The 14522-nt window shown below is 48.9% G+C and overlaps 1 protein-coding gene across 2 annotated transcripts in view; it reads left to right on the top strand.

Moving 5' to 3' along the window:
• The window catches only part of KIAA1210 (KIAA1210 ortholog), a 540680-nt gene that overhangs the window by 127558 nt on the left and 398600 nt on the right, over positions 1–14522 (top strand). The window lies entirely within an intron of this gene.

Below are 14522 nucleotides of genomic sequence, written 5' to 3' on the forward strand. Positions count from 1 at the left end.
CACTGATAACTATGGGACAAGCAGCAGGAAATTCCCTAGAGAAATGCATGCCTTTATGGATGCTCAACTATGCACTATTCCTTTTTTTTAATACTTCACAACTGTCCCATGGAGTCAAACGTCACTTCGGTGCCCTTTCTTTTCCTAGGCCCATTAGTTGTTCCCTTTGTTGAGCAGTCCTGTCAGCTCGCTTGCCTGGCACTTTACTCGTGTTTACTCCAGTTCTTCTGATTGGATTTGAGTTTTTTTGGTCTTGTCTACATTTATTAACATTTGCTCCATTTTTCTAACCCGATGTGGAAACTTTTTGTTTGGTATTTTCACTAGTTTACTGTTTGAAGTGTTGCACAAAAATACTTTACACATTGCCTCTAAGCTAAACCTGACTGCTCTGTTCCAAGATACCAGAGGTTGAGTGCAGGTTAATTTAGGGTTTGCTTGTGCCTTATCCTGACAAGGTTTGTGGTTGCTGGTTGACCAGGGCTGACACCCCAGTCAACCAACAATCCAATTTCTAACAATCTATTTTTATATATATGTGATTTAAAGTTTTTTTTAATATGTGAGAGTATTAAAGCCATATATATTGTTCTAATCGTTTGTGGTATTCTATTATGTTGTGGTTATGATTGTGTGTGAAAGTGTTTAAATTGAAGGATTGATTGTATGTGGAGTGTTGATGATTTTATGTTTTAATATCTACTCAGGGGAGTTTTGGGGTATTTGGGTTACATAACTCTGTTGCCTGGGTTTGAGGGGTTACTCTCTCTTTTTTCAAAACAGCTCAAGGTTATACCAATAAATAATATAGATTGGAAACGACTGGTGGCGACCTCTGAGGTCCCTTTAAGGGACACACTATGACAAGTTTTAGACAGAGTTGTCGTAGCAGATTCACCCTTTCTGCATAGCCAACCCAGATATTTCACCTTTTTCTTGAGCATATTTCTACTGGTATTAAGACTGGGTACTATTTGACACTGCCAATCAGTGTCAAACGTGTGTGTGTTCTGGCCTTAAGAAGGTAGTGGTAAAATTGTTTTCACTCTGTTTGGCTATTTAATTTCCCTTTAAGTCTGTTGTAAACGGTGTCTAAATTAGACCTGTGGCATGGAAGATAAATGTGTGCTGGCAGTGCCTATTTATACCATCCACATACATCATGAAAATATGTTTGTCATGAGCCCCACAGTGATGCATGGCAAGCGAAGTGCATTTGGCATGCTGAAAAGTTTATTGTTTTCCATACTAATATAATAAAGAGAGAGCCCAAACATTTGAGGTGGGTAATCGCAGGAACCACAGCACCAATCACAACACCCAATACAGCGTTGGAAAGGGCAGTTGCAGCAGAAGGACATAGGCTATGCAGACGCCCACCATGTACACTTAATAGGTAAAAGAACCGTGCCAGCAAAGTAGTCCCTTGTGGGCGTGTCTGCGTTGTGCTGTGGGCGTGTGCTGTGGGCGTGACAAATGCTGGAGGCGTGTGGTACGTTCCGCCCTTCATGCCATGTCTCACATCCTGTGCTAATCCCACTCTGCTCCCTTTAAATACCCCTGCACCCAATAATCATAACCCACCCTTACTCCTTAAAATACCCCAACACCCTTAAACACTAACCCATCTTAACCCTATAAATACACCCTGTACCCCCAAACCCAAAGCTACCCCTAAACCCTAAAAATACCCCTGAACCTCAAAACCCAAACCTAGCCCTGAACCCTATAAATACCCCTGTACCTCAAAACCCAAACCTACCCCTGAACCCTAAAAATACCCCTGTACCCCAAACCCAGCCCTGAACCCTAAAAATACCACGGTACCCCAAAACTCAAACCTACCCCTGTACCCCAAAACCCAAACCTAGCCCTGAACCCTAAAAATACCCCTGTACCCCAAAACCCAAACCTAGCCCTGAACTCTAAAAATAACCCTGTACCCCAAAACCCAAATCTACCCCTGAACCCTAAAATATCCCTGTACCCCAAAACCCAAACCTAGCCCTGAACTCTAAAAATACCCCTGTACCCCAAAACCCAAACCTACCCCTGAACCCTAAAAATATACCTATACCCCAAAACCCAAACCTAGCCCTGAACCCTAAAATACCCCTGTACCCCAAAACCCATACCTATCCCTAAACCCTAAAACTACCCCTGTACCCAATAACCCAAAACTATAGCTGAACACTTAAAATACCTAAACACCCCAAAATATATACCCCAAAACCCAAACCTAGCCCTGAACCCTAAAATACCCCTGTACCCCAAAACCCATACCTATCCCTAAACCCTAAAACTACCCCTGTACCCAATAACCCAAAACTATAGCTGAACACTTAAAATACCTAAACACCCCAAAATATATACCTCAGTACCCCAAAACATATACCCCTATACCCATACTTACCTTATCCAAACATTTAAAAAAAACATGCTTTTAACATTCATGCATTTACAACGAATTTCGTTGTAAATGTATGCGTGGTAAAACCATATAAAATGTAATGCCATGCTTTATAATGGGATTGCGGGTCAAGGTACTTTCGTAATTAAGTGATGGTATGCGGAAAGAAAGTTGCGGAATAATGGGTATTTATCCTCCCCCGGTAAGTACATTGGTGGCACGGCGGCCCACATCTCCAGCCACATACTCATATTTTTCACCACCCATTTGAAAAATGCACAGGTCTGTCTCATTGATGGCGAGCACCGACATACAATTTTAGACACACCTCCCGCCACAAGTTCTAGAATTGCGAACTTTAGAGCTGGGGAGCAACATTCGAATCTCGGCATCAGCTCAACATCCTGTGATTCCAGGTAAATCACTTTGTCTCCCCGTGCCTACCACAAATGAATGTGTTCTTCTGTAATGTAAATTGTGCTCATGCCATGTTGTTGAGTTCGCGCTATATAATATTGCAAGGAAAAATAAAGGGGCAGATTTACAAGTCTCTTGCGCCACATTTACTCCGCCTTACGTGACGCAACAGCGGCGTAAACGTGGTGCATCCCTGTGAAGCATGTACAACGTGACGCATCTAGGGAGATGCGTCACGTTATAAAGCCCAGCGCCATAATGGGGGCATTCCCACGCAGGTTGGGTGTTCCGGCGCCTGTGCGCCTTGCAAAAGTGCCTGCGTGCAATCTACAAGATTTCACGCAGGCACTTCCGCGACGATGCTACGTCAATTCCTTACGCCTGCTTAAAGCAGGCGTAAGGACTGACGCAGCATGTTAAGTATTGGGTGGCCCTGAGCATTGCTGGAGTTGCGTCGCGCTTGCGACGCGACTCCAGCGATGCGCCGCCCTTACGTCACGAGATGTGTCGCGCATCTGCCTACCCTTGCGCCACGATACGCCGCATTGTAAATGCGGCGCATCTGCTGTGACGCAAGGGTAGTTTTGCGTGATGCATTTGTTCTGGCGCATCTCTGCTGATATGCAGAGATGCGCCAGAACTCGTAAATAGGCCTGTCACAGATAAGAAATGCTATCAAAACGAAATCCTACAAAACAATATACCACTGGCCGCAAGCATTCATACCCGGACAAAGTCGGGACGGGCTGCTAGTTTATTCAAAATTCAGGCTGGTAATAGATAATATTAGGGTACACTACATGTTAGTGGGCTCCCATGGCAAAAAAAAATACAAATACTACTTCATTGTGTAGATCTTGCTAGACTTCTCCCTGAACAGTCCTATATAGGATTACATCTTTATTTCCTGTCTCCGCTTGGAGAAGTGCTAGAAAACTGCTTCAATGTTATTTCCTACTTAATTTTTTTTATGTGATTTAATGGTGAATTCAGATGTTTGATAACTTAAGTGAAGAGTAGCGTTGTAAGAATGTATTTAAGGTTGCTAGACCTAGAACAGACTTAAAACCAGTTCTGCCACTAATTACACCTTCAGATTTGGAATACAAATTCTTGTGAGGAAGTTAATTACTCTGGTTCAGAAGACTGGACTTCCTCTGAGCCCAAGAAGAGCAAACTGGGGTCTGTAATTTTGAAAGGGTCTCCTTGGTAAGGCAAAGAGGAAGTGCTGAAAATGGCGGTTGGGGGAATTGCGAGAAAATAGTTAGGATTTGGTAGTAACATCTCTTTAATGACTAGCTAGTGCACACGATAAACCTGGCACGTCAACCACCACCTGCTCAGAGCACTCTTGGACCTGGGAGGACTCCATCTGATAAAGACCCTTCTGGAAGAAGACTCCTGCTGGATACAGAGTACTCTCTAAAGGACTTGATAGACTATTCAGTCTTGTTGGCACCCAGGGACTGGAGCTACTCTCCAAGGGTCAAGTGGTTGACTTCATTTTCGCCTTCACTAAAATATAAAAAAGCAGAACTAGTTCTGACTAATAAAAGGCCCAGATGGCCACAGAGGATTGGACCCTGCAGGAGATATGGCTGAAGAGAGACCTGCTGCCTAGAACCCTGCCTGAGTAGCTAGGGTCTGCTGACCAGGAACCTTTTCAAGAACTATGAAAAGATAGGAACTTGGTTATTTTTTTTTTTACCTCTGGTGGACCAAGATAAGGTTCTCAGACTTGCCAAAGCAGCCAAGTAACCATGTTCTTCCTGCTCGGAGCCTTTTACTTTGCTGAAAACTGGTTCAGCAAGATCTCACTGTGAAAGTATCTTGCGTTGTGAAGACCTGCACAGCTATGGTTTCCAGCATTTCCCCTGCTGAAGGATTTCAGCTTCCTAAAAAGTGACAAGGACTGGAGGTTAAAGTTTGGACATGAGCAAGGTGGAACATCTATCTGACCCAAGAATTACTTTGTGTCTACAAAATCCAGGTTTGTTTCAGTTAGAGAATTCGATACCAAAACAAACCTCTTCAGCAGGAACTCGACAATTTCAGGGAGTCCTCGCTGGCCACCGTCTTGGACACTGCTCTACTGCCCGATTTTGACTTCCATTTATGAGACTATGTCCCAAAGTAACAACTTCAACCACAATGCCCCACTTGAAGTCTCTAACTTACCCTCCATCGTGGCTGGCCTGAAATTGCAACTTGGTCCCAGCCAACAACGAACAGTACCTTTTTGATTAAAGCATTTTCCCTTAAAAAAAATGTAAAATCCTATCTCTGGTTCCCCTAACCTATTTTATTGCTCCTGGTGTCTTTTTACTCCTTATTTTTTCTTTATTTTTCAAAATTGGTTTGGGAATTTGTGCTGTGCTCTTTACTTGAACATTGTTGGTACTGCTTGGCCTCAGTATCATGCTATCTTCCCAAGACTGCTAGTGCTCTGATATACAAAGTCTAAAATCACATTTGTCTTTGAATTGTAAAAATAACACTTTTATTTGCAGATATTTGAAGGCCGTGCAATACATTCATGTTTCTCCAAGAATGTTGGCGGTAATATCCATATATTTGACAAATAACAAGATTATGCATAAAACAAGTTCACAAAGAGCAAATAAAGTAGCTTCTTTGCACATGTGGATCATGAATTTAAGAAACAGGAACTTAAGTGCTTGTGTTCAGAGATCAAGAACGGGCAAATACTAGCAATGTAGATATTATCCTCTCTAAGTTATGCAGAAAATTCAACAAAAACCATCTGGACTAACAAGTGAGGGCTTGGAAGATCTTTTTTGGCTGAAACGAAGATATGTGTTTCTTTTATTGCATCATAGGAGATCAGTCAAGTATAGTAAGATCTTGAACAATCCACAACCTTTCTGGATATATTCATCTGTTTTCTAGCCCTTCTATTTTCTAGATCCTATTAATGAGATGTAGTCCTTGCGGATATATTAAAAGATTTTAGGAATTCCCTATTATCCTACGCCCCTTTTAATCTCATTTGACTTTTTTTTTTTAAACAGATTTTATTGATTACATAGTAAACACATGTTACGCAATGCTCTGATATCCAGAGACAATCACCAGTATCAATGTATCAATTACAAATGCGTTCAGTTCCTGTAAAGAAGCAAACATACAAGCAAAAAGGCGAAACTGAAGAACCCACCCCCACACCCCTGCCCACCCATAACCCCCACCCCCGCGCTCCGCTGCCTGCTCCGCCTGTATCATGCACGTCTAGTATACGCCTGCCATGTGCACAAATGTATCTGTAATACAGTCCTGGCTGTTGAACTGTCAGGGAGGCTGGATAGCATTGTCCTCAGGTGGCGGATCCAGCTCCAGACCACGATAGTCTGCCCACCTCTTCCATATTTTGAAGTGCTTTCGAGGGCAACCCCTAGCTACGTAAATGGGCTGCTCCAGCCCCATACAAAAGTCCATCCCATTTTTCCAGGCTATGAGCGACGGGGCCTGGGGCACCTTCCTTGATCGTGCAATATCTCTTTTGGCCAGCGTTAGCCCCAGTAACAATAAATGGCGCTTATACCTATTGCCCCCTACCCCAGCCATGACGTGTAGCAGAGCCAGTTTAGGATCCCTCTGAAGCACCCAAGCCAGGAACTCATCCAGGCACCGGAACACTCCATTCCAGAACTTCCGCAACACCCTGCAGTCCCATACCGTATGCATCAACGTTCCCACCTCCGACCCACACCTAATGCAATCTGGGGATGCAACCAAGCCCGCCCTCCACAAGCGCTGTCTGGTATAGTATGTACGATGAAGGTATCTAAATTGGATGAGTCGCAGGCGCGTGGAAATTGCAGCTCCCCTGGGGCCCTCCAGAACCTCCACCCAATCCTCCTCATCTAATTCCCCAACGTCCTGCTCCCATGTGTTCTTAAGTCGTTGCAGGTCCGTGGAGCAGTGTCATACTAGGGTTTGGTAGATGCGGGACAATTTCTTATCAGGCAACTCCCCCATGAAAACTTTAGCCTCCAGTGGGCTGAACTCAGGCAGACTCTCCAACCCCGCAATATATGGTGTGAGGGCATGAAGAAATTGGAGATATTTAAAGAATTGGGTACGTGGCATCTCAAATTCTTCCTGCAGAGTATCAAAGGACTGGAGTACACACCCGGACATGACGTCCCCTAGGGCAGAGATGCCAATCGTATCCCAGCCCCGGAAGCCCATCAATGTGGCCAGCTGGGGCAACCTACCATTTCGCCACAATGGGGTTTCTTGAGTAAGGACATTCCACCAGCCCATCCTTCGTAAAGCCTGTCGCCATATCTGAAAGACCACCTGCGTGATGGACGGCAGGGATCTCCTGAGGGGTGCAGATTATAGCAGTGTGTGGACAGACGCAGTGCCCATCAAGGCCCTCTCCACAGCATATGCGGGGTCACTCCTGCCTGCATACCACCATTCATTTAATACCAAAAGGTGGGACGCCTGGTAATACGATAGAACATCCGACGTGGCCAAGCCCCCAGTGTACGTTGACCGAAAGCAAGTTCGCAAAGGCAACACTTACGGAGCCCCCTTCCCACAAGAATCCGCTCAGTGCCGCGTTGAGGCGCCGGAACCAGCCGAGTGGAACCAACACTGGATGATTTTGCAATTGGTATATCAGGCGCGGGAGAGCCACCATCTTAAAGATGGCCGACCTACCAAGAATGGAGAGCGGCATTCTAGACCACACCTTCAGGTCTTCCCGAGTGCGCTCCCAGACTGGGGTAATGTTTCGCTCTCGGGCTACGGTCGCGTCCTCGGAGAGAAATACTCCCAGATACTTCATGCCATCCGTGGCCATCTGGAGCCCCCTTGCCCAATCCGCCACCGGCTGCGGGCCTCCCAGGATCCAGAGTGTAGATTTCCCGGGGTTCATGTATAGACCTGAGGTTTCACCGAAGACTTGTAGGATTCGCATAAGACGAGGCCCCGATCGCCCCAAGTCCGTGAGGAAAAACAACACCTCATCTGCGTAAAGGGCTATTCTATCAGTTAGGTCGGCCGACCACCGAAATCCCTCTAGCAGAGCGTCAATTCTCACCCACGCCGCGAGGGGTTCCATCGCGAGTGCAAAAAGATATGGGAAGAGGGGGCAGCCCTGCCTCGTCCCATGCCGAATGTGGAAGGAGCGGGATACCCCCCCCCCCCCCCACCCGCACAGCGGCCGTGATGTCTGTGTATAGGAGCCGCACGTACGCCAAAAAGCGAGGGCCCAGGTTCAGGCGTCCCAGTAGGGCAAACCAGTACGTCCAGCTCAGGGAGTCAAACGCCCTGTCCATGTCCACCAAAAACAGCGCCGCCCGTTCCCCCAATCCTCGCCACGCCGAAATCGCGACCTGGGCCCGTCTAATATTATGGTGAGTGGCTCGTTGTGGCCTAAAACCGGCCTGGTCCGGATGAACCAGGTCCGTAATATGGGGTTTAAGTCTATTGGCGAGGGCTTTAGCCAGTATCTTGGCCTCGGTGTTAAGCACTCGTGTCTCTCCGGAGGCCGCTCCGGCTTCAGGAACACCACCACTTCTGCATGCCTCCAGTCCGGGGGCAGCGTGCCACTCTCGCGCGCTTCTTCGATGACTGGGCGTAAATGAGGACTCAGTTGCGTTGCGAATCGCCGAAAAAATTTGCTTGGGAACCCGTTAGGTCCTGGCGCCTTACCCGGGTTCAATTCGCCCAGTGCCGTGGCCAACTCCTCATCCGTCAAAGGACAATCTAGGTCTTTGCGAGCCTCGTCCGAAAGGGCCCTCGGAGGGAGGTCATCAATAAACCGTTGCACTACCTTTGCCTCTAAGCACTCCCGGGGCGCGTACAATGCCTCGTAGTACGCAGCAAAGCTTCCGGCAATCACAGCGGGTTCCAAAAGTGGCTCCCCATCTGGGCTCACTATCCGGGGCAGCGGCTGGGCATGCATAATGCCCTGACACAGGCGATGTAGCATCTTGCAGGACTTGTCGCCCCATTGGTATATACGACTGCGTGTAGCCAGCCAAGCCTGTCGGGCTTCGTCCAGCAGCACCGCAGCATATTGTTGTTGCGCCAATACCAGCTGCCGCCTCGCTGGTCTACCATCATCCTCTCGCCCCCTGCGTCCAGATCCTCCAAGTCTACCTCGCGCCGCACTAGTTCTCTACGCTTCTCCCTACGTTCCCACCACGAGATATCTTTCCCCCGCAGCGTGGGCTTCATTGCTTCCCACAGCGTCGCCGGGGAGTCTACCGTACCCACGTTAGTGGATAAGAAATGCGCAAGTTCACAGGTCATGTGAGTACGGTAGGAGTCCAGCATAATTTGCCAAGGCGACATACGCCACCGAAACGGTTGCCGAGCGCGACCAGTGTCGAGAACAACATAGACCGGCAAATGATCGGACAACGCCCGTGGCAGGATCTCCGCGGACAAGACCCTATTAGCCATCACTCTCGGAACAAACACGTAGTCTAATCTTGAAAAGGAGTCCCGCGCTGAGGAGAAATACGTGAAGTCCCTACGCGACCCATGCTTGTACCTCCAAGTGTCCACCCAATCTAGACCTGTGACCAAGGCCCTCAATCTAGTGGCCGGCCCTTCCCTCCCCAACGCATCCTGAACGCCAGCAGCACTTCGCCATCGGTCACCCATGACATCGTTCCAGTCCCCTCCCACAATGGACAGGGCAGTGGGCATATCCACCCAAAGGGACAACAACCTCTCTACCAGGGCCCTCTGCAAAGGTGGTGGTGCGTATACGCTGCCAAAGAACACAGCGTCTCCCCCAATCTCCCCCTGCACAAATATAAATCTACCCTGCGCATCAGTCCATGTGCGTTTATGAGCAAAGGGAACCCTATGATGTATGAGGACCGCTACCCCTCGTGACCCCCTTGTGAACCCCGAGTGGTAAGCATGGATGAAGCTATTTCGCTGGAGGCATAGCGCTTTAGTGCCAAGCAAGTGCGTTTCTTGCAACAAAAGTATGTCAGTTCCCCTTCTCCTGGCCCATGTAAAAACCGCTCCCCTCTTTACTTTATCCAGCATCCCCCGCACATTCCAGCTCATTATCCGTGTCCCACCAGGGCCTAGCCGCACTCCCTCACCATCAAGAGACATTTGTGCAGTAGTATATATTGCGACCCAGCCCTACAAGAGCAGCATAGGCAGTTCCTACAACAGACCGCAAGCAGCAATTAACGCGCGAGCCCTCCCCCCTTTGAAAACCAACCTCCAACATCCCCCCCCACCCCGCACCTCCCAAACATGGAAGCACCTGTCGTGGTCGGAGTGTGGTCACGGCCCCAACTGGGAGCCAAGTGCCACCCCCTCCAATGGATCCCCACACAGCAGCCCATGTAGAACTAGGCTGTCGCTCCATCCTCAAACCAAACCGAGTGTGGCCACCAGCCATGGCAGCATCGCACCTGGTCATCTATGTTCGACATATAACGAAAGCATGTGTCAGTTCCCTCAGAAGTCAGGGCACATCCTCCTGCATTTCCTTGTATCGGCGAGACGTTGACCCCGACTGCGAGCCACGGCTCTAGCGCGATCTGCCCCGACGCTGGCCCCCAGGGCCCCCTCCGGCAGAGCCACCCGTAGAGGAGTCCCCACCCTTCGCCGTGTTGATATGAACCCTTACAGTCTTGTCCGTCCATTGAAAGACCTCTTCTGGGGTGTCGAAGAAGAATGTGCGGGACTGGAAGACGACCCGCAACCTCGCTGGGTAGAGCAATGCATATTGCAGCTTCAGGCCCCTGAGGCGAGCCTTGGCCGCGGTGAAGGATTGGTGGTGTTGCTGAACCAATTTCGTGTAGTCCGGGAAGATAAGAATGTTCGCATTCTCGTACATGAGCTGGCCCTTCAGTCTCGCCTGCTTTAGGATAGCGTCCCTATAAGCGTAGTTTAAGAGTTTGGCAATCCTGGGACGCGGGCGCTCACCAACAGGGGGTTTCTGTGTCAGTGCGCGGTGGGTCCTCTCGACCACAAAGCAGCGGGAGAGAACATCGGCTGGAATCCAGCTCTCCAGCCATTGTGTCAGGAAACGCTCCGCATTACCCTTTTCACAATCCTCCGGAAATCCTAGAAAGCGAAGGTTACTGCGCCTGGCGCGCCCCTCCGCGTCCTCGGCTCTCGGAACCAGGCCCTTCTGAATTCTCTCCAGGGCCACGACTCTCTTTTTCAAAGTAGTAACATCGTCCTCCACCTCCGATATGCGTGTTTCCGCGCCTGTAATGCGTTCCACAGCGTTTCGTAGGTCCTGCCGAAGGAGCAGAACATCAGAGCCCACTGGCCCAATCTTGGCATCCAGAGCGTCTCTGGACTGCCTGATCGCCGCCAGGAGCGCTGCGTTGTCCGGCACCTGTGCCTGCGCTCCTTTCGCACCAGCCGCCTCAGTGAATTTGTCAATTGGTCCCTGTTCGCCCTGACTTCCACCTCCACCTCGCGTCATGGTGATCTCGATGTGTAGGGCTGCCCACTGGCCCCTGCACGGCCTGCCCGCGCCGCCGGTCGATTCGCAACTATGGCCGCCAACTGCCGGTTGCCCGCCCAAGGGGGTGTTGAAGTGGTAATCTCAGCGTTGTCCTCAGCTGACCGCGGCGTTGTCCCCTGGCCGGCGCTCGAGGATGCTGGGCATGGGCCCCGGACGCTACAAGGGCCCAGATGCAGGAGGGACGTCACGGAGCTGTCCGCGCACCAATATACGTGCGCCGGGGCCCGATTTGACCCCCGAGTTCTGGCCGTCCAGCCGCAATCTCACAGCAGCTCGTCGCTAGGCCGGCCACTGTCGCAGCCCAGCGCTCCTGGCCCACAGAGCGCCGCACTAACCTGGGTATGCGGCAGTGCCGCTCGCCCGCCCAGCCGTGGCTCTCCGCTGATCAGTGCGGCCGCCACTGCCACTCAAGATGGCGGCCACTCTCCCCGGCCATCCCCGGATCGGGTGCCCTACAGGCTCGCCTCGTCCCGGTGTCCCTTCCGTTGCCACCAGGTGGGAGACGCGGCGCTCAGGGCTCCCCGGTCCCCAGGTGATCCGTGGGGCACGTGCCTCCTCCGCTCCCGATGCGGCCGCCCCTGCTGGTCGGGCCGCGCCAAAATAGAGGCCTCGCCGGACAGCTCCGCTCGCGGCTTTCCGCCGGGACATCCCCCGACCACGGGAGCCGATTCCGGCGCCACCAAACGCAGTCGATGGATGCCCCCGGGACCGGGCACCAAGCGGGATCTCTGGGAACCGTTCACAATGACCAGGGCCAGGATATTGAAGTAGGATTTCTGCTGGCTGGTCGGAGCTCACGCTCTACACGACCGCCATGTTCGCTGGCTAAGCCACGCCCCATCTCATTTGACTTTTGAGACAATTGCTAAAACAATCGAGTTGTGACACGCCACAAATCCCCAACCCTCCCCCCCCCCCCCACCCCCTCCCCACCCAATTTATGCCCATACTAATGCCTTAATGGAGTCCAGCTCTCCAGTATGTGGTCCATTCAAGCCAGAAGGAGTGGTTTCCCAAAAGATTGTGTGATGAGACTGCACTTTAAAATGTTTTGTGTTGAAAGAGTGGACTGTGGTAGATGCAATAGGCAGCTAAAGGTAGAGCTGTGGACTTGACCACCTAGAGTGAGTGCCAGAAAAGACAACATACCTGAGTAGGAGTACCTGCAATAATTTTTCTGCTACCACTCACTCAAAATTGGATTAAGTGGTGATGAATCTAAAGTAGAGTGTTGTGTGTCTAAGCCCATCAATGAGAAAGTTACCTTTTGTTTTAAAACTAGATAGCTGATGTGACTCCAACCATCTCTCCATTTCCCCATCCATCTCTCCATTTTCCCATCCATACATCCAAATAACTTTATTTTGTGCTTTACTTCATTAGTAGGTTGCCAGTGCATTACCTACTGACTCTGCCTAATCTTTGTTCAACGACCACCATATTAGATGTTGATGCATTGACAAATCGCCCATAAAGCCCTGAAGAGGTCTCAATGTCTTCAGGATGAAACTCGTTGTCTGTATTAATTACTTACCTCATGATGGCGAAATACAAACTGCACTCTAAATGCAAACATGCATCCTTGTATTTGATTGACTGCACAGTTTTTTGGGAACATATATGGAATTCCAACTTTCCTCTTTTTTTGACAAATAGTTTCTTCATTGTACACGCAGTGCTTCTCCCACATCTGTGTATACAAAGTCCCATTCTTTGTTGGGACTTGACCATTTTTCAGTGATGAATCTCCAAAGTTGCATGGCGCCAGTGAGAACAAGTATGAGAGAAAACACTGCTAGGCAATCAGAATAGTTCAAGCTACATGAATAGACAATGTGATGTAAACAATATAATTCAAGGAGAAACAGAATAGAAGAGAGAAAACAATATGCAAAATATATTTTATCTTCAATGATGGTTTGTTAAAAAAATTCCTATTATAAAAATTGCGTAATTCAACATAATAATCTAGTCCTTACAAATTTATAATTCCATATACATGAACACAATTAAAGGTTAAAAAGCGGCCATGTCTTTAAACTTTCTCGACGCGCGTTTCGGCGTATTCACGCATTCCTCAGGAATAGCCACACAATGATCTGCAATTAATAAAAATACATACTCAAAATATAAATTGCACTGTTACAATAAATTCACAGTTAATATAAAACAATATTTTACATGATTCCCAAATAGATATATCATACAATGTTATTGTTCATTCTCAAAGCATCATAGTCTCATATTTCATATATTTCCCTATACACAAAAACATTTACATCTTGATCAGATTCTCCCTATATATGCATGAACATGTATACATCTTAATATAGTTGTGTCTGAGTGCTCAGCGGTTTTATGTTTCTTTAACTCTTTCCTCTCTTGCTGTTGAGGTTGCTACCTCATCAGGTTTTTATTGGCCTACCAAGTGCCTTTCCACGGAGTTCAGCAAAAAAGGTGGCACCCCTTCTTGGTGTTCTTCAAGACCCAAGTTGCCCTTCTAGCTGGGCATGCCTTTCTAGCTAGGCATATGCTGCGTAAGATTAGCATGGAACTGTACAGAGTAGATTTCCATGGTTCAGCGGCTGTTGCTTCCTAGCTAGGTTTGCACTATGCACATACCTTTTTATATACACATACACAGATACATATATTCTTAGTCCAAAGGGCCCTTGGCTGCAAGAGTACTCTACTGCATCTCATTGGCGGACGTCTGTTGCTGCCCAGAGTATATACACCCCAGCTGAGCTCGGAATATGTTCGACAAGATGACTTGAATGCAAGGTGGATATATCATAGTTTACTCGAGCGGAAGTGAAAGACGCTGGCACAGGAAGTGGCCAGTCATTCGGAGCTTCGTGCCAATTGACCCTTGTAACCTGGCGAGTGACTGAGGGTCTGATTACAGGTCACTGGAATGAGTGCAGCCGTTGGGCCTAGGGCGAGTCAAAGATGAGTTCGGCTACACTACATCTAGCGACCGGTATTTTTCCTAATTTCCATACACAGGGCACTGACTTTAGCTGCCCTGGACACCTGCCGCGCGCGCTGCTTCCTCCAGTTCCGCGCGCTGCGACTTCCAGTTGCGCGTGCTGCCCGCAGCGTGCCACCGACCGACAGCAGCCCATAGGAGCACGCCGCCCGGTGTTCTGCCAACAACAAACACAGACGCGCAAAATTCATTTCGCTTACTGTTCGGAG

This window comes from Lissotriton vulgaris, chromosome 4_1 (assembly GCF_964263255.1).
Source record: "Lissotriton vulgaris chromosome 4_1, aLisVul1.2, whole genome shotgun sequence".
Lineage (NCBI taxonomy): Eukaryota > Metazoa > Chordata > Amphibia > Caudata > Salamandridae > Lissotriton > Lissotriton vulgaris.